Source organism: Cygnus olor, chromosome 3 (assembly GCF_009769625.2).
Source record: "Cygnus olor isolate bCygOlo1 chromosome 3, bCygOlo1.pri.v2, whole genome shotgun sequence".
Lineage (NCBI taxonomy): Eukaryota > Metazoa > Chordata > Aves > Anseriformes > Anatidae > Cygnus > Cygnus olor.
Genome location: NC_049171.1, coordinates 117940941 through 117968814, shown reverse-complemented (window position 1 = coordinate 117968814; position 27874 = coordinate 117940941). Strand labels below are relative to the sequence as shown.

At 38.6% G+C, this 27874-nt stretch overlaps 1 long non-coding RNA gene across 6 annotated transcripts; it reads left to right on the top strand.

Annotated features, from left to right (window-relative positions):
• The first annotated feature begins 1744 nt into the window (after positions 1–1744).
• LOC121067125 lies at positions 1745–7356 on the top strand. Of its 6 annotated transcripts, XR_005818109.1 has the most exons (4): positions 1846–2408; positions 3601–3701; positions 4443–4568; positions 5614–7356. It is a non-coding gene; the product is annotated as an uncharacterized LOC121067125 (long non-coding RNA). The 6 variants fall into 6 exon arrangements; XR_005818108.1 differs by lacking the exons at positions 1846–2408; positions 3601–3701 and adding an exon at positions 1745–1770 and having other exon boundaries at positions 5614–7355; XR_005818106.1 differs by lacking the exon at positions 3601–3701 and having other exon boundaries at positions 1854–2408; positions 5614–7355.
• Positions 7357–27874: the final 20518 nt, after the last annotated feature.

Below are 27874 nucleotides of genomic sequence, written 5' to 3'. Positions count from 1 at the left end.
TGTCTGAAAAGGTATCCCCATGTTTAAACAGAACATGGCTAATTTAAAATTAGGATTAAAAAACATTTTTTAAACCATGAAAACCCAGCTGACATTTGGAAGTAGTTTTTCTTGGCTTGTTTAGACATTGTGTTCTCTCCTTGGTAAATTAGTGGTACAGAGCATGCTTAAGCTGGCTAATTAATTTAAAAGCAGCGTAGAATTGACTAGCAGGTAATTTAATCTAGAAATAATTACAACTATTGAAATTATTACATTGTTGTTTAATTAATATTAGTTAATATTGTAATTTTCAAAGTCTAAATTATGCTGATTAAAGATTTCTCTCATAAATACCAATAAAATTAATTACAAATTAATTAAATTTGCTAAAAGATTCTCATAATGGACTTCCAGCTATTCTTGATTTTTGCAATAAATAAACAGAAGTATTATTAAGTGGTATATCTTCCTGGGGGAGATATTGAAACATGATATGCATATATTGCAAATGGAGAGATTTCCCATGAAAATAGACATGCTTAACAGCAAAGGCTGTTTTTTTGTTTGTTTGTTTGTTTTTTCCCTTTCTTTTTTTTCTTCTGGTGAAAAGGGGGGAAAAAAAGAGCCCAAAAGCAGCATTTTCGTTTTACTGTTGGCAAGACAAAATGATTTCCATTCTGCTCCATCTGAGATTCCGGGACGATTTGTTTACATGTGGCAGTTGTGCTTGCTTCCAGTTGCCATGTCCTACATCATAAAGATCATTTTAGTAAATGAGGGCACTTCTCTACCATTAGATAAAAGAAAATCCAATTTGTTTTCTGGTTGTCATAAGATTTGCAGTGGTCATCAGAGACATTTCCTGTGTTTAGGGGAATGATGCCCACATTTACCAAACTGCAGTGACACTGTACCAGTCAGGATAGTGCTTTCCACCAGCTCTACATTTTGTTAGAACATAAATGGTGGACCAAGTGTGAAAATCTGCATACTTGCATCCTACAAAGAATTTACCAATCTTGGTGGTCTCTATTTCTTCCTTGGTCAGTAATAAAAGTGTAATATTTAACTACAGAAGTGCAGAGCCCTGGTAGTTTTTTTGCATCTTAAAGTCTTTTTAAAAGGATATAAATATTGTAATTTTAATGCTATTGGTGGAAGAAAAAAAAAAGACAAAAATGAAGGAAAAATAAAAAAGCAAGAACAGAAGCTATAAGAAGTTGTCTAATATGATAGTTGGGGATAATGAATGTAAAGCTGCATTGGTAACTTTATGCAGGTTTTTCTCAGCTGTTAGAAGTTTACAATCGTAATGCTTGCATTAACTCCTGATAGAGGGAAAAAAAACAAAACATACAAACCAAAAAACCACAGGACTTCCATTCAATAGAAATTCTAATTTTGATAACTGCCTCTATCTAAATTCACACAAAAGCTGCCAATTATCCAAATGTTTAAAAGAGTGAACATCTACAAATAACTTCAATTATATCAAAATATTTTATTGTTAAAATAGCACAGCAGTTTGTTTTACAAAATAGAAATGTTTTGTTTTTCTACAAATACTTCCACATTCAACTTCCTTCCTTTTGTGGTGTTACACCAGAAAACAGGTAATAGCATAGCTGATAACAGAGGTGTTAAGACCTGTAATTGAGCTGTAATTTGCACCAGCCTTTTCCCATCTCCTGAATTAGTCACAGTAATTGGGCTACACTTTACATTATTCACCTATTGTCCATAGATCTTAAAATCCTTTAGAGGAACAGCTAGGTTAAAAAACTGGGGGTAAGATTTTTTTTTTCTTTTCTTATTTTTCTGCATCTTTTGGGAGTGCTTAAAGGAAATATTTGACCTAGACCTTCTGGGAGTTGCTCTAGTATTAGGCATAGCCATATGTAATTTAAAGTTGAAGTGTTAAAATTATTTTGATATATCTCAGTGAATCAGAATATTTCAATTGTTTCCAAACTGATCCAAAATAGTAGCTTGAACACTGAAAATTCCTTGAGTCCATTTAATCTTATGGAAAGTACGCTTGCCTTCTGTTTGTAAAAATACCTGTTTTTGGATAGATCACAGTGAGGCAGAAATTCATACATTTGGCTTTTCACTGAAGTTAGTGATGGGGTGGCTGTAATGGGGGCTAGTTTAAGTTTTACTGGCAGACTTCCCTTAACTAGACTTGATCTTACAGCTTTAGTGTTCTCAAGAACACACTTAACTAATGAAATTTAAAAGAAGGTAGTGTCCATTTAATTTTGATTATATTCTTCATTTTATCTAAAATACATTTTTAATTGTACTATTTCTGTGGACCTAATGAGGGGAAAAACTTGTTTCTGAAAAATTGAATCACAGCTGTAGTAGTAGATAAGGCTGACGTTCAGTTCTTAGAAAGAGGCAATCAATGTTGAATGTATCAGGTGAGTTCATTTCTCTTGCTCTGCTTTAATAGCTTATAAAGAAGATTGATTAAGTTCTTGTCTGATAGATCAATAATGGAATGAAACTGAGCTTTCCCTCCTTCAAGCACAGGTTTGTCATATGCTGGGGAATGTTGAAACTGAAGAGAAACAGCTATAACTTGGGAAAAAAAGAAAATCAAACCCTGAGATTCTAATGAGCTCCCTCATATCATGATGCTTACACAGCATATAAAACAAAAGCCATGTGATTCATGTGGTGTGGCCATACAGCTTGGTTTCTTTTTCCATACCATTCAGCCATGTTCTTCATATCTTTATACCTTGTGCAGTGATTTAGACTGGTATAAAGTATGTAAAATTTTATAGATTCAGCAAACAATGCCTTTTGGGTTTGATTCTGTGATTATGCAAGCTTAAAGAGAGACAACCTCTTAGGTTCCATCCAAGCATGATATTGGATGTTTTTTCTGGTCTTTGAACGCTGTAGAAAATGTGAATTTCGAGGGAGTACCATCAGTGTGGGTTTCTGCTGCCCTTACATAGTTAGTTTGGGAAGGGTAAGGAGGTATCCCAGTATCTCTCTCTCTGGTCAAACTGGTGCCTTTTTGCTGGTATCTGAACCAGGTGGATTTCTTCTTCGTTTGTTTTCCTTAATGTTGTAGTATTTCATTCCTTCTTGCAGTGCTTTCTAGTGTTCTAAAGAAACATAATTTGTGGAATATAGAACAATATGAAGATGAAGGGACTTGTAAACTGTAGCATTTGTGACAGTAGGAATATCATACATGTGAGAAATTAAAGATGGAGCATAACACCAGCATTTTATTTCCACATACGAGCTTTTCAATATCTGTGTCTTGTATGGTACCCTGCATTTTTTTTGTTTACTCTTGTTGCCTTTTAAGATTGTGTCACATGTCTAAAAAGGCTCTGGAGGTCTTGAGATGTCAGCTATCTTTACAAAGGAGACATTCTTCTGTAGCATAATATAAGCAAAAGAGACAATTTCAGCATTTATCTCATTTAAATAACAGGAAAGCCCAGATATTGCTTGTATCTGAAAAAAGGTAGTCAACACACAGTGTGGAGATATTCAGGATACTAATTATCTGTAGACGGTGCTAACTACATGAATAGCTGCACAGTTGTGTTGGTTTTATATATAATGTATTTTTTCTTTTAAGCACAGATATTTTAAGAACTTTGTAAACAACACAAAATCAAGAGATAGAAGTTGACAAAAGCCTTCATTACATGTTGCTTGTATATTCCTTATGCATTGTTACTAGGGTATGGATGCAGCTTTAATCTTACTTATTTATTATCGATTTTTGTTAATAGTGAAGTTTGTTGATACAATGTGGCAGACTGCTTGTATCAGCTATTTCAATTAAATCTCTAAATGACTGATTGTATAGACTGTCAACTTCTGTCTTTTCGAATTAACTTTCACATCTGAAGTCTTGAGTGTTCATCTGCATCAAGTAACTTTGGCCCAGACTTTTCCTAGCCCCAGTGAAAGAGGAAGACGTGGTAAAGGGAGTTGTTTTTCCCTTCTGCTCCTTGGTAGAAATCAGGTGTAACCTGGGTGTCTGCTCATGCCTGTTTTCTTACCAGTGTACAGCTTCCCTCTACAGGCAGCAAGGAAAGGGCAAGGAGCCAGTAGAACATTACGTTTGGGACTGAGAATCCCACAAAGGTACCATGTTTTGCAGTACTGCCTGTTTTAAAATCCTTGTTGTTAGCAGTACATTCATGCTAGCTATGTTTGGGAAAGTTTTATGCAATACTATAAAAAAAAAAAAAAAACCTCAAAACTCATCTATTCATAAATGACTTCCTTCCTCTGAGTTATTGACAGGTAGTTTTTCCTTCAGACTTAATCCTAAACTTGTCTTGCAACAGCCATTTACCTTTAAAGACAGCTTCATATTTTTTTTTTTGATTAATTTGAAATAGAGGACTGTTTTTCTTGGCTATACATCGTTTGGTTGCATATTATTTTTAAAATTAAAACTGTGATGTTCTTAGATGAATATTTTTTCCTAATGTTCCAAAAGAAGTGGTCCTTGGTGGAGAAGCTGATCTTTACTGATATTCTGCATTACTAAGAAGAGGGGTAACTGTCGTAAAGATCATGAGGAGAGTAAGAATAAGGTTGGTCATATTCCATCTGTGTGTTTTCAGTTATGGATTTGAATTTGTATGTGCCTACAGTCTTAATATGGTGATAAAAACAATTCATGTTCATTCTCTAATCATCATGGTACAAAACAACTGTGCAGTGCACACTTCCAAAACAGATTCTACCAATGCATACTATCTTACTGTAATTAACACAGTTTGCTTTGTTGGAAGGCTTTTTTGGGGGGTAGGTGGGGACCAAATTAGGTTTTAGTTTTCAACCGAGTATTTGAACACAATAACAATAATGCCTGTTTCACAGAAATGCAGTTTTCAAAGTTGTTTGCATTTTCACCAATTGAGCTTGGTTTTGGGTGGTGTGGGTGGGTATGCAGCACTTAATTGCATGTCTCATCCTCAGTGCTTTGGGTGCCAACAGGGCTGCATAAAACTATGAAGGAAATCTCCCTGTAGGACAGTGTATGGGGTGAGACACCCAAGGGAGTAGTCTTCATGTTTGAAGTGAGTGGGGTGTGACCAAATTGTGACATGGCTGCGCTGGGTATGACTAGTCTACTCTGGACAGGAGCCCTTTATGGAAACCTCTAGCTTGACAGTGCCTATCCCTCAGCTTGGTGACAAACAGTCTTCTCATTGTGATATACTGAAGTGTTTCAACTTAGTTTGTGTTTTGAATTGAGTAAGACCTTGCTTTGTTGGACGTGCTAGGTGCTACTGGCAAGAGTTGTATTTTCAATGAGGAATAAAGATGTGCCTTCCTCGCCCTTTGTGGGCAAGAAATCATCTACATGTGGGAGGAGTTGTCTAGTTAAGGTTGGTTAAAGGCACAGCTGGATCATGCTCACAGATAGTGTGGGCTATGAAGCCTGTGTGGGTCTTTCAAGGTGGTGACATGGAAGCAACATCTTCAGTTAATCTCATAGAAACTGATTTCTAATATTCTTTTTGGTGGGTTGTTTTTTTCCATGCTGCCTTGTACACTCAAAAACCATGTGTCTGTACTTATTTCCATCATCACTTGTCTGCACCTCTGTGATTTTTCTGAGGAACCAACCAGAAGCTCCTTGGCTTGCTCTTCTCCAAGGGTGCCCAGCATCCAAGAACTCTTGCCCTGCCTGCCACCTACATAGGAAATGCTGTGACAGAAATGCCATCTTCATGTTCTTCAGTATTACTGCAGACTCTCAGAAGGGTGTGAAGTCTGAGGGGAGAGCTGGTACTTATTGTCTTTATAACTGCTGATATCCCAGACCATCCTTCAGGTACAGAAGCTCTTCTTGAGGTTCCTGCAACAGAAGAAATATTTCTTCAAGTTGGCAATTCCCACTGCAAAGGCCAGCTTGCTTGTGTGGACAGATAGGTGAAGAAAACAGACTTTTTTCATTTTTTTTCCTCAAAACCATGCATTTCTATGAGTGCAGAGCTAATCCAAGTGTGAGAACACCAGTGTCATGCAAATCAGAGATATGTATTTGCTTTTTGCATTATTTGAAAGCAATCTTAGAATGAATCTGCTAAAAATAAAGAGAAGAGTCTTGAAGGTCCTAAACAGAGCCTGATTGTTAGAATGGCATCTGAGTGTTTCCAATATATTGGCTGTGATGTGACTGCAGATATATTTTTATTTTTACAAATTAGCAGATGAGAAACAATTACTTCCTAATAAAGCATCTCAGAGAGAGTGAACGATCATTTTAAGTGATGAGGTTTAACTTCAGAATCATTCAAAATTCTGTGAAGAACATCAAAGTGCTCTTTATCATTGATTATTTTACTGTTGATTAAAAATTGAAAAGTCAGGTAGAAACTGGTTCTTAAAAAAAATCAAGAATGTTTTAATTTCAACTTTTTCTTGCAAAGTCACTTTTCTTTCTATAAAACTGAGTTATGATTAAGTGCAAAGCTTTTAAAAATTAATAAATTTATTTCGTTTCTTAAATGAGAATCGTTGATTTGGGGCTAAATCTGAATGGGGCTGACTGGTAGCACAACGTCTGCAATTCTCTCTGGCTTAATGCCTTCTGCCACGTGCCCCTTCAGAACACCAGCAGGAACTGTGGGACTGAGTTCTTAACCTCTGCAATGTCTTTCATTTGGGGATACATCTTTTTCTGTTGGAGGCACACTTAAAATGAATAATTTTTATTTTATGTGGAAATATTTGCATAGTCATCTTGCAGCTCAGTCTAAGAGGAGCTTCTGCCGTGCTGATAATTCACTTGAATCAACAGCCTGTGGTTTTCTTGTACAACTAATTGAAATTAACAATCAGCCAGCTCTTAAATTAGACAGAAAAGGTCACCGGGTTGCAGTCTGGGGAATGGGTCAGGATTTCAGCCTCTAGTAGCTCTGGTAGAGTTGAGTGTACCTTGCCTCATCCTCAGGGGCCCATTACATGTGCATGGACACCTAACCTGCCCATGAGCCCATAGTGCTCCTGTTAGTCACACACTTCATGTCTGCTTGATACCTCCTGCTCTAAAGGGAGGACACAGGCCTGATGCAAACGCTTCTGGAGACTGCGGTTATTAATACGGAATGTCAAAACACCAGCCAGGCATGTGCATGAGCTTGGGGCCCCAACACCAGCATGTGAAGAGCTGCTGTGGCACAGTACCATGGGGCCCAGACCTAGCCCCTGACAGAGGCCCCAGAAATGCAGGTTGGTGCCTGCAGATGCCCTCCTCTGCAGTGCTTCCTTCCACTTCCAGGCCCAGGTGTTTTAAGCTGATACCACCCACCAGAGTACTAAGAAAGAACAAAAAAGCAATGTTGAAGTGTAACACCACCCAGCCTCAACTGCAGCAAATAATAACCATGTGCTTAATTTGGGAGGCAGTTATTTGTGGAGAACCCAGCTCGCTTTGCGGAGTAGAACCTAGCAATGAGGGGCACATCCCTGTGGTGTTAGGCAAATCACAGTAAGATGACAACGTTTGGGTAAGCTTTGCAAGTCAGAGCGTCCTCAGTGCCAAGCACTGTTTTGTCTTATTACTGAGAAAAGAAGCCTGTAAGAACCATTAATTTTGTACGTTTAAAAAAAAAAAGAAAAAAAATCTGAAAGGGAAAGGCTGGTTTGGAAAGGCAAATGCTAGAAACTCCCAGCAAAGTGCTTGCATCAGCTGCTTTCAGGCAGCTTTGGGTTTCCACTTAAAAGCATCCATAGGTTAGGCTAAGCTATACAACATCAGGCTTTGGCCACACTCTGAGGTTTTATTGAAAGGACACCTCTGCCAGCTTGGAAACGTGACAAGGAAGTTCAGCAATGCACAGTATTAAGGGATGTTTGTAACTTGCATGAGGCTTCATGAAATGCATGCACGTTTAACTTCATGCACTCTGAGTAATTCCATTGACTTCACTGAGTGCTCATTTTTGTAAAATTCAGCTTATATGAAAGTCTTGACATTCCTGGCGCGTCAAATGCTTGCTTTTAACAGTTCCTGTGAAATCTAATAGAGATGTACTTTGAACTTCATGGTTATAATTCCCTGTGTTTAGCTTGTACAACACCATGGATGCTAAAAATGTTGGCCAGGGACTTACTGGAGTGAAGGCAAAATGCTGAGAAAAGGCAAGAAATGTGCCCTGTCTTCCTGGAAAAAGTATGCTTTCTCCTTTCCAGTAAATACTATAAGAGGGTTTTTTTCCTCAAATCCTCTATGACTTTGGCCTAATTCTGCCACCTTTTACTGAACTCCTTTTGGCTTTAATTGGAACAAGATTGGTCTAGTTGGACTTGTGATTTTTTTTTTTTTGAAGTTCCATGGCATAAGTTGGTTTATCAGTATAACTCTTAAAACTGAGTCTCCACTTTAAAGTACAGTATGTATTCCTATTTTAAATTAAGAGTCTCATTCTGTACTCTTTCCATAAGCAAAGCCTCTTCTGAAGCTACTGGAAGAATTGTTTGGGTAAGCACTGCAGCAGGGCTTGAGCAGGGATGCAGAGTGCTTCGGATGGCTAGTGAAAAAACTGACTTGTTTCCTAGTGTGTGGCCTAGCGATATCCTAGATATGGAAGTGAAGCACTTACTAGTCCACTGTTGTACCTACCATGTGGGATATATCACAACTATTCCTGACTCTGTGTCTGCGGCTACTTTATGCATTAAACACAACACAAAGCTCGAAGGTGTGCATTACATTAAGATAACATTCTTTCAGGGTCACTGAAGGCATCTGGCTGTGCCGTGTATCTCAGGCTGCATTCGAGACATTTATCTCACAATAACACGTGTGTGAGTTTGTTTAGTTACCTAATCATAAAGTGGCATTTAAAAATTGTCTTTTCCTATTAGCTGATGAGGTCAGCTAGCTGTATATGTAGCTGGCTGAGGCTGAAAAATAGGTGGCACCTTTACAACTGTGGAAGACCCAGTTGCAGTGGGAAAACATGAGGCCGTTTTCTGGACATGCTGCTGATTTCTGAAGGGGCTTTCTGTGGGAAATTGTAGGAAGTGTGCTTTGTCCACAGGATTGTCGAATGGGCCTGCTGGGTGTCAGTCCCTGTGTCATTATCAGCAGAGCAGGAGAGCATCTCTGCAGCTAAATTCCTCTCTTCTCCTGTCACTAAGGTATTATTCCCTTGATCAAAGCCTCATTATTTGGACTTATCCAGACCGTTAATTCTAGGGGAACCTCATGGCCTGTTAAAGAGTCATTTTTTCTGCTTCGAACAGCCTCAGTTAATAGAAGGGGAATGAATCAAGAGTACAAGTGAAAGAACAATGCTGTCGTGTGTCCCTATCATCCACTTCCAACTCCTTTTTTGAGTCATGTGGAAGAGACCATGATGAGTGTCACGCTTCTGTCGTCTTTTTACTCTACCAAAAATTCTTAAAATACAGAAGGGCAAAGCACCAATATTTTAGAAGAGGTATGGCATATGGACCATATGGCACAGAAGAACATAATCAGGATTTGGAAAACAAAAAGTATAAGTAATAAGGAGAACCTTTCTGGTTTTTTTGAGTCAGTTCTGCTCTAACTTGTCAAAAGCAGAATTCCTCTTTCTGTTAAGGTGTTAATGGTGCAGACTTTGGTATTGCAGGTAACAGTACTGTAAAGAGTCTTAGTCGATGTGTAAATACAGAGAATGGGCAGAAAGTCTGGAGTGTCCCTTCCTCCTCGGGGATGGCCCCAGCTGTCCCTGCGTGGGTGGCACTGGCACAAGTGTCACTGATGGTGACTGGCAGAGCTTTTTCTCTGGAGGGTGATTGTCCTGGGTATCTGGACAGAGGGAAGGAAACTGTGATGGATGAGAACATTCCTCTGGCAAGAGGGAAGGAAGGTTCAAGAGAGGCCAGGGCACCACGTGTGTGAGGCACTGAGATGTGCTGCTGTGTGTGCTGTATGCAGAGTGCTGGGGTTCGAACCTGAGAGATATGTACGGGGCAAGATGAGAAAAGTGTGAGGTTTTTCCTCTTAAAAAGACAAGATTCAAAGTAGCTTTGTAAATTCATAGTAATCTGTCACGGAAAGGGGTGATTTCATTTGAGAATTCTCTGTTTAGTGAAATGGGATAGGTTTTTGGAAAGCTTTAAAATAGGCTATATTAGAGTTTAGAGCCTTTTAAGATCCTCTCATCCCTAGTTTTGAGATGCATACAGTAGTCATTTTATTCCTGAAGCTTGCACATTTTAGCAACACTAGCTTTTAATTCATTATACAGCAGCATGGAGCTGTTGAGAGAGACATAGCAGCTTGATTCATTTGAAATCGTAGGACAAATAGGCTTTAAAAAGCAAATGCATTCATTCTGACACTAATTATGTGTCTTTCCCACATGTCGTAGTATCTTGTGTCACAAATTGCTCTCATTTGCTACTCAGTGCAAAATGCCTGAGAGACGATGAGTGCAAAACGATATGCTTTAACCAGGTGTAGGGTAGATCTAAAAACTATGGGGAGTCCAGGAGCCAAACAAAACAAGTAACTTCACACAAAAGGGATCAAGAGGTATCAATAGGTATTAACTGTTGCTGGATTTTAGGTACAATTGCAACTTTGCAGTATGCAAAATATTTTGCAACAAGCCCAGGAAAGAGCTCCAAGGGTCCTCCTACATCTTTTGTTTGGGGTTGTTAGGGCTCTGAACTCGTAACAGCATACATCTTCTCGTGCAAGGTGCTGATGATTTGACTAACATCTTTTAGGAATACATAGGGTTTGTTGGTTGGTTGGTTGCTTGCTTTTATTTTTATTTTTTTTTCCTCCAAAGAAGCTGTAGCACTGTATGAATGAAAACATGATTTTTTAATCAATGTGAATACAAAGGACTTCATGTTTTTAAGTGAATTACGGAACCCTTGTGTTACTGAGGCAGTGCTTGCTGCTAATGGACAAGACTGGTATTGCTCTTCTCTAACTAATCCGGTAACGGTGTCACAGGTTATTTAGTGCCAACTGGTGTTTCTGTGCTTCTCAGGAAAGAGCAGCCTTTCCAGCTCAGAGTAAAACTGAGAGAAATCCTAAGTTAACAAAAACCAACAAGAGCAAAAAGAAATCATTAAAATCAATGATAGCTTGCATTTCATTCTAAATAAACTGCATCCCCGCTCCCTGCATTAGGCAGAGGCATCCGCGTTATGTCAAAGAGTTGTAAGCAGCAAATGTCTTTTCACCTGTGCTGCCGAACTCAAACCTGGCATGCTTTACACGTAATGCAGTTTGACAGTTCATTTGAAATAAATGTGCCGATAACCCTTAAAAGTGGTAATAAAATACTCTTTGCTCTACTGTACAGATGATTAATACCACTAAAGTAATTAAATTCCATTAGGCTGGAGTTCACATACCCAAGGAATTGGTGCCAGGATTTAGCAGATCTCTAGCGAGGACAAAAGACTAATGCCTTTTAAAGCCATGTTTCACAAGTAAAATCCCAGGAAAGTCTATATTAACTTAGGACATCTGCTTGTTGTGATTGTTTGAGCTATTGATGCATTGGATCATTAGCAGGGTAGTGTGAACTACTGTTTTCCTGTTGACAAGGATCTCTCACCAGGAGCTGCTAGCTTTCTGCAAAGGGAGAAAAGCAAAACAGGGCAGCCAAGCTGGGGCTTGTGCATGGGCTTTGACTTACAGAATTATTGCTAACTGTATAGTCTCTGATGGTAGGAAACAGCATTTTGCCCCCAGCCATTTTTCCCAAGATCAGAGCCAAAGTAACTCCGTCTCCTGCTGTTTTGTAGCTGTAGATTCTTAAAGACTGGCATTATTGTAGTCGATGAACAGTTTGCCCCCTTTCAGATGGCTGCAGTAATGACCCACAGGGGAGGCAGTGGTTAGGCAATGCTGACAATGTGACCAGGTGCTGCAACATAAGCATTTCATTAAATATTGAAGCAATGGTTTTCAGTTACAGTGGCAAAAAGGAAATTTGGTCTATGTCCAAATATGTGGCTATTTTTTTTCTTTCCACCTCTCCTAATCACATTATTTTTTGCATGACCTTTCTCCTGCTAATTAGCTGCCGCCTTGAAAAGCATTGTGGGTAATATATCTAAGGTAATTCAGCATTCCACTTTACACACTGGTAATCATTCTTAATGTATGAATGATTTATTTACAGAATATTTTTTCATGACCTTAAAATATGCAAACAAAAAAATACTATCTTTATTATTACCGTACTTCAGATCTACCAAACAGAATGAAAAGAATTTGGTTTTCTGTTTGAAAGGAAAAGAAACAACAACAAAAAAATCACATTGCAACCTGTGTCATTTCAATGCAAACTACTGTAACTGTGTAGGAAGGGGCGAGTGCCGTGACTGTTGTCAGCAGGCACAAGAGAGGTCTCGAGGCTCATTCTTGTCTTAGATACTTGGGCATGCTGCCTGGTAGGTGTTGTAAAATCGGTTGCTCCGTATGAGCACAATAGATGATATTACAAGACGTACAGTGCCTGCTGGTACATGTGGTCATAGATCTGAGCATAGGATCAAACACCCCTTTGGATAAAAAAAGGCAAAAATTCAACTGTCAAAACATAGTCACTCTTTGAATGTGGAAGCACATCTTTAAAACAGAAATTATCAAAACAGTACCAGAAAGGCATACACATTCTCCTAGCAGTTTGTGTGTACCTCTTTTTTTTTTTTAAAGCTTCAGAAAAATAGTGTTGAAGGCTTTGAGGGTTTTTACTTTTTGTGTGTAATCATTCTCTCAACTTTATAAGAAAATGCTTAGTGTTACAATATTTTAATCTAAATTTATGGTGTGATGCAATACACCACTGAACAGTACAGCTGTGCTATACTATTCATTGTGCTTCCTTTGTACTGTATTATCCTACATTTTTAATTCTTGCTCGTGAAATGATACCTAACATTAAATCACTTAAAAGTACAATAGTTTTTTAATACAGTCCATACCCTTTTGTGTTCTTCACCCTGTACCAAACACATTTTGATTCAGTACGAAGCGTTTCTAAAAAGGTGATCCTGCATGTCAAAGCTTTTTATAGCATAAAAATTCTTTACAAAAGATGCAGTTGCACAAATGTGCACAAATATTTTTGAACAAATCGTATTGCTGTACTAAGTCCTATATTTTACATAGGCACTGTTATAGATTACCCTAAATGGGTCCTGTTCAAGCTACAATTGTATGTGGTCTAATTTCAATTCCTAATATGTTGAGATAATATTTTTTTCTGGTTCTTTAAAATCATTTAAACGCTAATAGCCCTTTTTCCTTTCTCCTTTCCTTGAAAGGAGCTTTATTCTTTTATGTTTTTCCTTTAAAAGATTTTTTTAGAGAAGCAAACTGCTGCTTAAAAAAGGCAGGGAAATGAGAGATACTACAGTGTGTATGTGTAGTAAAAAAGGAAGTGTCATATCAAGATTTTTTCAGTCCGTCAGTTCTTTCTTCATACTTTTTAGCTAACATTGGGATGCTGAAATCTGGGTATAGTCATAAGAAGGAAAGAAGGCAATTGGTTAAAACGTCAGGATTATGAAATGCACAAAGCAGCATCTTCTACACTATTGGAAAGAGCAGATAAAACTGGTAGTGTATTAAAATGTTTACAGTGTAAGCATAACAATATTATGCTCATGAAATTGCTATGATTATGTATGTTAAAATATGCCCTTTTGAGAACTGGCCTAGTTCTTAACTTACAAGAGCAAGCTAAAATTGGTGAAGTGTCAACAGTCAAATCAACAGTTATTTCAGTGAGAGATCCTATTTAACTACAGGGATTTGAGAATTGCAGAGAAAATAACGTTTGCAGAGGCTGCATTAAAAGATGCAGTGAATCCACAGATGAAGTAGCCTCACAGTGGGACAAAAAAAAAGGGGGGGGTTGAAAAATGTAGGGTTCAGTTCTTGAAGCAAACCTTCTATGATAATTATAGAGGTTTTTTATACCAAAAGCTTCACCAAATCTAGCTCATGTCCACCTATTGCAGTGCAGCAACTACCATTATAAAACAACTTTCACATAATATTTATGTTTTGGCTTTATATTATGCTATTTTATGTTATATTATTTTAACCTTTTGTATTACATTATTTCTGGTGATCTAGAGCAAGAGTTTATTTTCAAAATGTGGTTTATCCACCTGCTCTGTACATAAAAATCCATTCTGGATTCAGCAAGATAAGGGTTTTCCTTGACAATTAGGTGACAAGCACTCAACTCTGATTCAGTGCGTCACATTGATGTAAGTCTTATGAAAACCACTGTGTGACTGAAACAAGTAACACTAGCAGTGATTCTTACCCAAACTTTTCGAGTGCCCGTGGATTGCTCATTTTTCATCCTTCAAACAATTTAGGGAATGCAAAGATTCAATATCAACTCAATTAGCACTCAGTAGCCGGAAGACTTCTTTTCCATTGCTTCATATATATATAAATTTCCTAGGAAGGTGGTAGAGGAAAATAAAGTTGTCTTATATACAAGTTAGGTGCTCTTTTTAGGGTTCTTTCTGAAGATATTGGCAGATCAGCAATGGGACTTGAGATACTGTGTGAATATTGTAGGAATGGTTTTGGCTGATCTACTGAAAACTGCAGCAACTTCCTCATCAAAATAAATCATCATGTCCACCCTGCAGATATCGGGCAGGGTGATCTGTTTTACTTTTTACCAATGGCTTTACTCTTGATCCTTACTAACTCGAGCATTATTGTTAGATCAAGAAGAGGATTTGAGTTGGTCTTTCCTATTAATCTGTATAGAATTTACTGACCGCAACCAGGTGTCTCTTTTAATGGTGGAGCTTTGTTATCTGTGTTGTGGATCTTAAGTTTTTACAAACCATTACCAAGGTATTTGCACAGTAATGGATCAATCACCCCCCTGTCCACCTGTTCAGAATTATCTATCCTTTTAATATATTATTAATGTGTCTGATTTGCAGAGGCCTTTTGTAGCTGTCTGTTGTATGCTGAAGGGGGGGAAAATAGATGGCTTTTGGGGGAGACGTTCTCCATGAACAAATATTTTTTCATATTGTTGGATTTAGGAACAAAAAGACAAAAATTAAACTTTAGACTTTAAGAACCAGAACTATTTGTATAGTAATGGGAGGGGGGAAGGACGAAGGTGGTGGGGAGCAGTGAAGACTAACAATACTGTAAAATGCTGAAGCCTCATCTTGGTTTTAATGTCTCACCTTGCGTTCATGTGCCTTTTTAGCTCTCCTGTAATAAACTTTCAACACTGGTGAGTTATGGATGCGGAGAAACCAAGGGGCTGTTTTTTGTCTCAGGGTGCACGTTTGCCGCTTTGCCATTCTTTTACATTTTCATTCTTCATGCTGATGAGTCAGTACAGATTTATATTACCATGTTATTATGGATAGTATAGACTGAGTCTCCTTGAAAGTAATGGCATGTGATTGCTTACCCCATTACTTTCAATGGGACTAAGTCTATGTCATCCTTAGGGACTCTATCCCATTGAAAGTAATAGTCTGAGACTGCCCACATCGTTACTGTGCTTTAAATTGGATTGAATTTATACTGATCTGTAGAGGCCTGCCACAAAAAGTCTCATTTTTAAGACATAAAGTTGATAAAAGTTTTTTGCTAGTGGTTGGAAAGTTTAACGGAATGTTTGAAAGTGTGTTTATAATATTAAAAAGATCATTTTATGTTGTTCATAGTCCTTTAGTGTTTGACCTTAACACAATCAAAGGAACCCTCAGTAACACATTTAATGGAGGATTTTTTCTTCTATCCTCCTTTAATTATTTGTCCTTTTTTAAACTTTTCAGAAGACTTGTGTTGTATCACTTAATGACTTCTGTATTCTGTTCAATAGGACCGTTAATCAGTGTCCTATTATTTTCATATGTCCTTAAAATACTGACATTAAAATGCATACAAATTATGGTGTTTTGTTGTGAGGGGAATTATTCATTGCTATTTCTAATAATGAAAATATATTTTACTTTAAGTGGAAAACATCATTTCCTGAAGCAGCACCCCTTTATCCTGTTAACATAGAATTTATTTATTTATTTTTTTTTTGGGCGGGGGGAAGAATAAAATCCTTTAATGAAAAAATAAAGGCATATTCATGTTATGGCCCTCCCTCTGATGCCAGCGTGTCTGTTAAATTTATTTAAAACAAGAGCTTTACTTCACCCCTTACTAATGTTAGGTGCTAATGTTCCCTTAGAAAATCAAAGTGCATTTTTTATACTTTTACATTGCCATGAAATGCAACCAGATAAAATGAAATCCATTCCAGAAAGATTAATGTTACAATGATAATGCACTGGATGAAACAGAGAGACTAACCCCCTGATTTTTCTTAAAGCCATGATCAGTCCTAAGAAAAGGAAGTGTTGACTGATGAAATGAGCAAATTTAGCATAGGAATCAAAAAAGTATGTGTGTGTCCTTCCTACAGATGAACAGACAGTATAATAGAAATGACACACGTATATCTCTTAACTGTATTCTACCCACTCCCTCTAAATGCAAGCTGTAGAATAAATACACAGCGCACACCCTATTTAATCTATAATGCATCATACAACATCATATGAGAAATGCACCTCTCTTTTTAGGTAATCACCATGACATAATTTATTTCAAAAGAGATCACAGCACCACAGCTGTTACCAGTGATTTAGTAATTGAATCAGCAGCAGCATTTTATACATACTCATATTTATTAAAACCCTTCAGAAGCATTAGAACACATTTCAGCCCTATGGAATGAATGAAAAACAGGTCTTTAAAGGGGCAATATAGACTTTGTTTTATGTTTATTGGAGACTGCAGTATGGTCAAATGTCATAGCCAGTCGCAACTCACTGTAACTCAAGCAAATAAAACATGCATATAGACTTCTACCCACAGCTTTATATGCTTTATTTCCTCATCATCATCATTGTAATATTCCATGTCATTTTATGTAATAATCTGAGCATGTATGTGGATAATACACACGTGCGTATTTCTAATGTGCTCCTATATTTGTGTCCCTGTGTATCTATTTTTTCAGTGCTTATACAGCATTAAGACTGTTGTGATATTTTTCGCTGTATCACTTCAGTAACATCTAGATTTTTCAACTGAAAGAGAGGTTGATTGTCTTATGTGCAGTACCTATGTGAAGAATTGGTTCCTGCTGTGGATTATTTACATGGCAGGAGGATAATTGGCAGCTAATTGTTTTAAGAGGAGGGTTTCAGTAAAATGTATGAATTTTTACAGTAGGAGTGTGCTGTAGTTGCCCTATGGATGTGAGAAACAGAAGGATTAGGTCATCTGCTTTAAAAAGCAACTTGATGGAGCCAAGAAATGAATGTGTCCACTATCACCAACTGTATCAACCGGTCAAATAAAACATGTTCTTTCTCCTTGTGAAACCTCCTTCCCTGACATTTTTATACATACTGGGTTTTAAAGAAATATTTTTTGTGTGGATGCAGCAAATGTCAGATTCTGCTCAGCTGGCTTTAATGAATTAGAGGCTTATTTGTAAGCATTGTGGCAGGGAGGGATTTAAAAGGGGTTGGGGTGAGAGAGGAGGATGTGGCCTTGCAGTCTGGGAGTTGTCATAACTATCAAAGCTATATAGGCTGCCAATGATGCATTAAAATGTGAGTGGATGGATGGGGAAGAGGCAGAGTTGTGAAATTCCATCAAAGAGAGGGCGCAATGCTTCAATTTCTGGTAATGATGCCAGGGAAGCTGCTGGAGTGATTCAAAGAAAGTCTTAATGAGTTCATAATGATGGATAAGGACTGTGATCCCAAATGCTGTGTTTGAGATCTGTTTCAGGAGTTTGAGTACACTGGTATTGGGTTAGACTGGGCCAGAGATGCTAGAAACCACTGCAGTAACCTGAGCTTTGGGGAACTGCAGAAATTGCAAATATGTTCAAAGAGTTAAGGCTTGGGATACCCAGTCTGGGTACTTGTACAAGGTGCTGTTTTCCTGGAAGTGCTGACTGCTCCCCAGAGCGCTCGGGAGCACTAGTAGCATTTCTCATTGTGCTCCTAACATCTGAAGTATGCAAAATCAGGGGCCACTAATAAAAAGGTTAAACCCAGTACTCCATGTGTTAAGGAAGACTGAGGACTACTGAAATTTGGCCTTCAATCCAGAATGAAATACTGTTGTTTGTTTTACAGACTAACACTCCAGTGTATGCATATGTATATACTTACGCACAGATGTATCGTTTTAGAGTCATCAAAAATTTATTTTCTGCCCTAAATGTGCTATAATTTTACTTACTCTCATAAACTCTTCTCACACGGACAAATGCTTCTTTCAACCAGCAGTCACACCCTCTGTGACAGCAGTCATTTCCCAAATATGTGGGGCCAGATCCTGCTGCTCTCATTCTGGAAAGGTGCAGCATTACTTCACGTGTAGTCTGTTCTGAAATGAATGGCCCAAGGTGAAGTAAACTTTTCTGGAGAGAACCAGCATTTGCAGTCAGACTGCTTCTGAAACAGCCTGTTGCTCTTACCTTAAAACCTATTAAACATATTCTAATAGTGGCAGAGGTATATTTGCTTCTCCGTTGTGCAGACCTGGCTTCTCATCATGTCCATTCTTCTTCGCAAACTGCTCAATTCCTCTGCTGCTGTTTTTTCCTCTCTAGTGACATGGGACACTGGTTTAGCTGGTCAACAGGGAAGAGAGTCTGGTAAGTGATGGCGTGGAAATGGGAGAACAGTTTTTTTTGATGAACACCTTTTTCTTTATCACTTCTGATGTAAACAGCCCCAGGGAAAACCCATTTACCAGCACACAGCCTGAATTTGTAATTGGCAAAGCATCCAAGCAAGGTAAAGTGTGTAGCAATGTGAAGGAATCCTCCTCTGTCCCAGGTGCAGGTCTGCGGTGGCCAACAGGACTTGTTAACCAAAACTGTGCACGCTGGGAGGCAGCAGGTAAGCAGCCCCTCAGAGCTGCTGAAGTAGCCCATGCACGAGGCTATTTTGACTAATGCATTTTTTTGTTGTTGATGAGTGTTTTTTCTTGATGTAGTGCGTGAGGGACGTAAAGCTGCATGGTAAGACCTGTGAGATGACCTATGAGATGGAGGAGAGACACACTGACAGCATGGTGTGCACACTGGTTACCAAATGGGATAGCTTTCCCGTGCCTGTGAGGACCTCCCGTGGTCTCCTAAGCTGTGAGGTGTTGGTTTTGTCCCTTTTCATAAGGATGGATCTCAAGAAATGGGTTGGAAGATGGAGAGAGAGAATGGTACTGTAGGGTTTCTGCTGAATGGGGTCTACTTTAGGACAAACATGTGCTGTGCCATTCACAGATCCTCTTGCTGCAAGCGGCCGGTGGAGGGGCTGCCGCCTGCCCTGGCGTGGCCGTGGGCCTATGGGTGAGGCTGGCGGATGTGCGCCCGGCTTCAGGGCAGGGCTGGTGGGAGGCAGCTCGCGCTTCTCTGGGGGTGCCGGGGGTACCTCCTTTTAGCTCCAGCCTGGGTCCTGGGCTGCACCCGTGGTGGCCAGAAATACCCGCCTCATCCTGCTCCGCTTGTTTCATATGCACTGTACCCTTTCTTCCTCCTTTGCCTCCTCTATAAGAGCAGCTGAAGGAACCAAGGATGAGAAGGATCAGTGCTCACAGTTAACATTAAAGGTTCCTACACTGCATCCAGCAGTAGCATCTCATCCTAAAGAGAACTTAAAATCAGGAGATCTAGCAATTGTATAGAAAAGCTATCTAGCAAGAAAACAACAGTACATAGTCCTTATGTGGAGGATTTTTAACTCTTAATGATCTACCTTATGGCATAAGCTGGTTATGTGCAAAGAGTGTGTAAATGCTTTGTCAAAGTGATGTATGTGATAAATGTGATTGGTACAGTGGAGTAAAGCAAGTTTTGAGATGATGTTTCAATTGTGATTTTTCTTTGCTGCTTTATACCTATTTTACAGATACTGTATACACTTAATTTAAAATTGCCATTTAAAACAGCCATTGCTTATAAATATATTTAAGACAGGTGTTACCTTCAATTTATTGTTAGATAGAAAGCACACTATTTTCGTACTCACAGAATTTATTCAACTTAACTCTGTAATTGCGAACAATATATGAGCTCATTATATTACAATTTAGTAGAGTTAGCACCAGCTGTTATGGAGTTAATGGCAGAGCTGGTAGAAAATGACATGGCACATAATACATTTAACATGGATTTAATAATAATGACATGAAAAAAACCACCACATTTTTTTCTGAATCATTGTCCATGCTAAATTTTAAAATATCATACAGTTATTTTATCAGTATGCTATCTAAAGGACTCGCTTGTTTTGACAAGCTGAGCTATTTGACATGAAAGGCTCTGCATTAAATACCTGAACTCCTTGTGTGGTGTAATAATCTTACAACACGCTTGAATCAGTTTGAAAGTAGGAGTTGAATTTTTTTAAGACTTTGTGACTAATGTGGGGAAAGATCTGTCCAAGTGGAGGGTTGGCTTGTTTGTTTTACTCCCCTTGGCACGCTAAAATGTGATTGGCTGCTGACATTTTTGGAGGGCTGTGAAGGTACATCCCGACCTTCGTTTACCCTGTGGAACATGACAGGTTTGACAGAAAGATTAGCTGAGAAGTCATCTCTCTGCTCTGCCTACTCCATCAGAAGTAAAGGACTCTTCCCTCGGACCTTTATTCTTATAGGAAGTCCCCCTGGAATGAATATGAAGAACTCTCTGCAGATTGAACTTCTAAATGCCTACATTTTATTCCTGTGCATCTTGCAGATCTGAGTTCATATTTACAGTGCACACTGTGGATTTTTAATTTAATCCTCACAAAAAAAGAATCAATTTTAGAAAATCCTAAAAGGAGTGAAATCAACAAGAAATAGTTTTGCCAAGTGATAATACTTGTAGGAGTGTATTTGCTTTGAGAAAGGGAGCATAGATGGTTGGAAAAGCATTCAGCACAAGTCCCGTTGAAGGTCCCACCTGTCGGTGGCCACGCATGCCAGCAGTCTGTACCCATCAAGGAACCTGAGGTCGCAGCAGAGGAAGGTGCTTAAGAATGCCCATCGGGGAGGAGATCTGAGTTTAGCAATGCTTTAGGTATGTGCTTAGCATTTAGACAGTGACTTCAGTGCATGCATATGCAGTAGAAAAGTTAAATTTAAGCCCTTGAAAATTTCCATAGAGTGGGTATATTTCCTTACAAATATCTCATGGAAAAAAGAGAAAACAAATATTTCATGTTTTTGCAATATCTGTGTGAGAAGTTGCAAGAGATTCGTTAGCTATATTTTTCTAGAATGATTACTTTGTCACTTAGCTGAACTATTCCTTTCCTCCTTTTTTTTTTTTCCTTACATCTTTTTACCCATATCCTGGAGGTAGTTGAACTACTGTGAAGTGATGTGTCTTATTGCCCTGAGTGCGGCAAGATTTGTGACTTTTCTAATAAGTTGTGACAGTATGTTCCACATCTGTGGCCCTTCTGCCAAAAAATCTTGGTTTCCCATTCTTCGCAAGCATCACTGTTGTTGCTTTAAAATTTTATTATTACTCATGATAGCATTTGCATTGTTGGAAGCCTAAGCATTAAAAAATCATGAGGCAAGGCTGCAAATCACCTGACTTTCTTTTCAATGAATATATTGTTGATTTTTTTTTCCTCTCGCCTTCTTTTTCTTAACCTTCTGAAGCATATACTCAAGTCATAGTTTCTATTTTTTTCCTGCATAACCCAGAATGCTGAAAGTTGTTTTTTTTTGTGTGTGTGTGTTTCATTTTCAAGGGAAGTTATAATTTTCTGATAAGAAGAAAATAAGAGTCAGTGTGGTATTTCTCAGAGGGACGCCGGCTGGGTCCTGCATGTGCTCACGCTAACCATGCACAAGCCATCTCCAAGCCAGGTGATGCATAGCCCTGGCCAGTGTCTGCCGTGAGGCAGTTGGCCATACCCTGGGAAAAGCAGCAGGTATTGTGAAGCTCAGTTTGTTCTGTAGAGTTTACAATGATGCATTTATGAGGAGAGGTCCTGTTTGGAACGGGCAAGTATTCTTTGCTCTAGTTGCAGCCTGACACATGGTGGTAGGCCCTGGAGATCAAGACTAGGACAGTGAGTTTGAATTGCTCCTCAGAGGAGATCTGGGACGCTACATTTGTACCAGCTTGTCCTCTAAGCAGGCAGGCCGCCACGTTCAATACAAGCTGGAGCTTTTTCCATATGAAGAAGTTTTCAGTGACATGAAGTCATATCATCAGAATTAAAAAATGATCCTTGCCAGAGACTGAGGGGTTCAGTTTGGCTTCTGCTAAGACAGATTTTTAACTATGTTTTAATTAGCTTAGTGCATGTTTTCATTTATCATATTGTGCCGAGAATATCCAGTATTAGCGAACTGAAGAACATGATGTGAGTTTGCACATAGGTTAAAACAATGAAACACTAATTAGACGTAATAACTATAATGTATTAATATTTATGTGTTATATTATGTCGGTTATGGAAGTTAGGTTAATCTAAAATGATGCTTAATAGAATTGCAAGTGCTGTCTGACTCCTTCATACAGTGTATGGGGAATCAACAAAGGCTTTTGCTGGAAATCCAGGAAATCTGCATTAAAATATAATGTTTCCTGCTGAGAGGGATCCTGTAAAGCAGGGGGAAAAATACCCAGGGCTTTAGTGCCACTTCCTGTTATTTGCATGGGAATGCCATTCCCTTCCTGTGCTGTCAGTAGTGGAGAATACTGGGTGTTTTACTTGTGTCAGTGAATACAGCACTGTTTGAATATTGGGGTGACTTTAGGAGACCTTTAGAGCGGACCAAGTTCTGCATCACAGAAGACAGTGGGAGTTGGGGTTTTAGCTGCAGCACGAGCAGGGTTTGTTGGGTAGGGGTAAGGGATCTTCTCGTTACACAGTACTGCTTAAAATTATTCTGGACGGAGCACAACTGGTGCCTGTGAAGCTGCACCAGCTGCGAATGTGCCCTCTCATTCCTCCTGCAAGCATCCAAATCCACACAGCTCTGACTGCCGTAGCACAGGTGAACACGCGTGGTCAGTGCCCAGGACTTTGCCTAGCCTGCCCAAGGGCTGCACTTCTGCACATGCAATTGCAATTCTTCTGGCTTTGCCGATCTGTCTGAACGGACTTTGTCTGGTGTTGAGGCTGGCTGTTGTTCATGGCTTTGTCCTGGGATGAGGAGTTCCATGAATGGCTTTTCTTACCTCAGAAAACAAACTGTCAAGGCATTTTAAATTTATTAATTTTTTTAAAATGTTAATTCCCCCCCGCCCCCCCCCATCTATGGCCTGTAGTGATACCTGCTTTTCCTTATCACATCCATCTTGAAAGCTTTAGGAGCTTGCACTGACCTTGCCAGTTTCACCTTTTAGCTGTAACAGGTATTCCCAGTCACAGATAAATTTGTTAGCTCCTTTGAATTCCTTTTCTAGATTTTTTTTTTTTGCATAGCCTTATTCTTCCAGATTTCTGAAAGCTGAAATGGTATTTCATTTTCCCAAAAGCCTATAACCTAGCTGTTGTTTTACTTGGTTTCAGAAAAAATACTGGAAGTCACCTCATCAAATTTCACTTACACCTTTTAACCAAGTTGTTCATGGGAATTTACATGAAAAAAAAAATTACCTGTTTTGAAGATGCAATTCTGACCCCTTGAAATAGGGCCGTTTCTGTAGCATGGTGATAGGAGTCTGACTTCAGAATTCTTCACTTGCTTATAAGAATGAAGCTTTTGATTGCGCTTGTTAGGTGGACACTGAGTATGTTTATATATAAATGGATTCATTGCTATTCATGTTTTCAGATTCTTGAACACTTTTAAAAGATGTTCTGCAATATTCCTTTGATGAAATAGCACTCTCAATAAAAATGTTGAAGCTATAAATGGAGATAATCTTCCACAATTCTTGTTTGAAAAGCACAGAGAAAAGAACACTGTGTAAATGCATGTACGTCTCAGACCTCTGGACTGCCTCGCAGCTCAGAAACCTTTACCTCTGTAACACAGCAGCAGTGATTTGGAAGGGTATTTTAATTTTTGGCATGCACATCATCACACCAAGTGAAGATAAAGAAGATTTAGATCTTGGCTATTATATTCTAAGCAGGCTACTAGTATGTCTTTGTGAATCGGGTACATTTTGAGTTGTCTCCTTGCCAACACATATTCCAAACATGCATTATATTTAACTGACATTTGTAAAAGTAAATCTTTTCTTGTATTGTGCTCTAGAAAATATTTCTCTTCTAAATTCTTTTTGTATATTGTTTTCATTAAACAAGGCTGGAAACATTATTTTGCAAACCCATCCTTGTCATTTGACCAGTAGTATCATAAATAATAGTATTTAAAAATATTTGTTTTGAACAAGGCATAGGATAATTCTCCCCACTCTGTTTCTCATAAGAGAATTAAAATATTATGAATCAAAGTAATGGAAGCCATGAATCGTTCCCTCCCCCCAAACAAACAAAATTAAATATAGTAACTAGATTTCATTTAAAAATGCAAACCAGTTTGATTTAGTTAAAAATACATGTTGTCTTTAAACTTTGGAGCACTAAATGATTGTGGATTTGCATGTATACACCATATGGCTCTTTGAGGCAGAGCAGGCTTTTACATAGCTACATTTCCCAAATTATTCTAACAAATTATTTTAAAACTATTAGAAAACTAAGCAAAAGTGTATGCCTGTGCATATGTTTGTATCGGTATGCATGGTGTAAACAGTGTATTTGTAAGCAAAAATATATGTAATATGCATTTGTGCAGACAGAAATTTTATCATAAATATTCTGATTATAATCTGAAATATACATAGAATACATGTATTATGCAAATATATGTGTATTCTATGTCAGATAGATAGAAGTGTGACCACTGTGAAGCAGAAAGCATATGGCATCTCAGTTCTGCTTAATATTGTCAGGCTCAGGAGTTAATTTAGGACACTTGATGTGAATGCTTATTTTTTTTTTGTTGCTTATAGCATGTCACATTTTGGATGATGCATAACCACATCGGCAGAAAAATACATTTAAACGTTTTGGATATGTCAGTGGGAGTTTTGTCGGCTAATAAAGATCGTGTTTTTTGGCCCTAACTCTGTTAAAAATAAATTACATTTTTTTTGTCTAATGTAAAATTAAAATGAATAAACATCATAAAGCTCAAACCTATCCTAGTGGCTGTTTGAAAATTCCGGAGATGTGGCACTAGGGAGCGACCGTCATTCCAGTGCAAAATGTGCCGAGCTATTTTCAATGGAAAATGAAGAGCAGAAATAGAAGACTGAAATAACAATAGGCTGATTGCTTTCTTTTTTTTTGATTTTTCTCTTTTTTTTTGTTTTGTTTTGTTTTTTTGTTTAACATTGCATTAAAGAGAACAACCGAGTTTCTACATTTTTTCCTATTTTCTTGTCATGGATATATTAGCATTACATGATGCATACTAATTATAAAGTTGGCTGTAACAAGAGTTCCTCTTGTGAATCCATTTAAGAACTGATTGTTTACTATCTTTTTCTGTAAGTATAAAATTTTAATTATGCCACTGACAGGAACTGTGCGTGATACAGTGCTCTACATTTATCACTGGGAGAGGGCCAGTTGCAGAGCTGTTTGACTTTGGAGAAATCCTGATGCGCTTGCAATGTTGAGCAGCAGGTGCCACATTATTATGTACAGAAAAGCAATTAGGAAGCATATTGGATGAATGGGGAGTGCATTAATATTAGCAAGTACATTTGTCAGTGGTTTTGATGCGAGTCTTTTTCTTTTCTTTATGCAACATTAAGATTGTGGCTCTCATAAATTCTCCCCTTAAATTGCCATCTGTTCCCTTGTCATGCAGTAGTGAGGTAGAGAAAAGTTTTCTTGACAAAATGAAAAGAATTTCTTTTATTTAAAGTAGAAGCAAAGGAGCCTAGACAAAGTGGGAGAATTGTAGGTTATGCATTTGAGCTTTGTATGTGTTAAGTAATTACTGTTGAATGTAACATTAACTATGGAACAGTTAGGATTTTTTTTTCTCCCCCTTCTAAATCTCAGTTTTGCAATGATTTTGTGTGCTTTTAAAATATGGTCTAAAACAGTTTTAACTCAATAGTATAAAAGATGTGATGACCCAAATTTGGTGTCTCTAGTCCAGGGTTTCAATGGGGATCAGGAGCGTGCTTTTCAAATAAGTCTCCCATGGGCCTCACGTCTGCACTTGGGCTCGCTGTGCAGATCTGGTTTGGAGTAAAAGCTCCAAAATGTGTGTGCCTGGGGGGGGTGTCTTGGGCATCAGCTGTTACACCCTAGAGAGGTTTTCTTATGGACTTCGATACCAGCTGGTGTAGATATGGTTGCTGTGTCCTGGTCGCTAAGACCTTTTGTAAAGCAGCTCTGCCAACATCAGTGGGAATTCGTGGAGCAATCGGTGGGGAGAATGGTGTAGGTGACCATATTCCCGTACTGCCGTCCTCAACACCAGAGGGACAAAGTATGTCAGAGCTGTGCTCAGCCCAGGAACCAGTGATGTCCAGGCAAACTGCTCAGGGTGTTAAGATACTGAACTCTGTATCAAACACTTTAGTTTAGAGGGGGTTTTATTTTATAGCAATTTCAAAACTTCTGCTTGTTCTTCTGGCCAGGATGTTTGTCTCAGGGGAAGACTGGCGTATGTGTCTCTGTGAGAAAGTAGCTTCCTTATTAGGTTGGAAAACAAAAACAAAAAGCAGAAAACAATTTCCAAAAAATGCTAGCACAACGGAAGTGCAAATGTACTTTTATGGAGTTGCGCAGGAAAGAAAGTATTTGTGGGATCCCTTGTTTGCTGGGAAAATAATGAAAAAGGGAATGAACGTATACCACTCTGCTATAAGCATTGTGCTTTTTTTTTGCCCTTCTCTATAAATATATTTATTTTGATGACTGCAGGTTGATCTAAAACTGGAATCGCTCCTGTCCTAGACAGGGCAGAACCAGTCCAAAGACGTATCTCCTGACATGTATCTCCTGTTCATGGGTTGTTCAGTCTCTTGTGTGTTTGCACTAACGGAGAAAGAGTGGTTCTGTCTGTTTGGGCTACCTACCCTATTTCTGTGCCAGCCAGCACTTTAGGGGGATTAATCCCCCTAAAATATGTTCATAAAATGTGCAACATCAGTTCTGGCAGACAATTTATGTAAACTAGTCCTACTTCTGAGCCATATCAGTGGTGGAACTTAACATCTTTCCCTCCTCCTTCTTTGCTCGTCTCCCTGTTTAGTAAACTCTTCAAAGGCCAAGACAAACTGTTTTAGAAATACCATGAAGTGAAGAAGGAGCAGCGTGAGCTACAGGGAACAGCAGCAGCAGTTCCGACAATGCTTCGTGGGGTTAGCTGGTTGCCGAATTAGCTGATGCAGGATTAGCTGAACTGGCAGGCTCTCTGAATAAAAGGTAGTGGTTTTCTGTGGGACTAAGCCCTAACTCTTTGGCCATTCCTTTACTATTTCTGTTTTCTCCTTGGCTAATTATGAAAGAAGCAGGCTGTTTTTCCTGCGTTGCAAACCTGTTAATTGCTGTTCCTCTCATCGCCAGTGGCTGTGGGCCATTGCCAGAGAAATCCCTCTCCTGGGATGCTGGACCAGCCCTATGCTGTTCTCTCCAAAACAAGAGTCTGGATCACTTTCTACCACTGCTTCAGGCAGTTTATTGTCTCTGTCTTTGGTCACAATTAGCCTACCTCACAGGTTGTTTTTCCAACATGTCCTCAATCAGTACCTAATCTTAACACACCATAAGGCTGTTCACTTCCCTTCTGTTCCTTTTTTTTTCCCCACAGCATCTTTCTCTCACCCTCTGGTGTATTGTT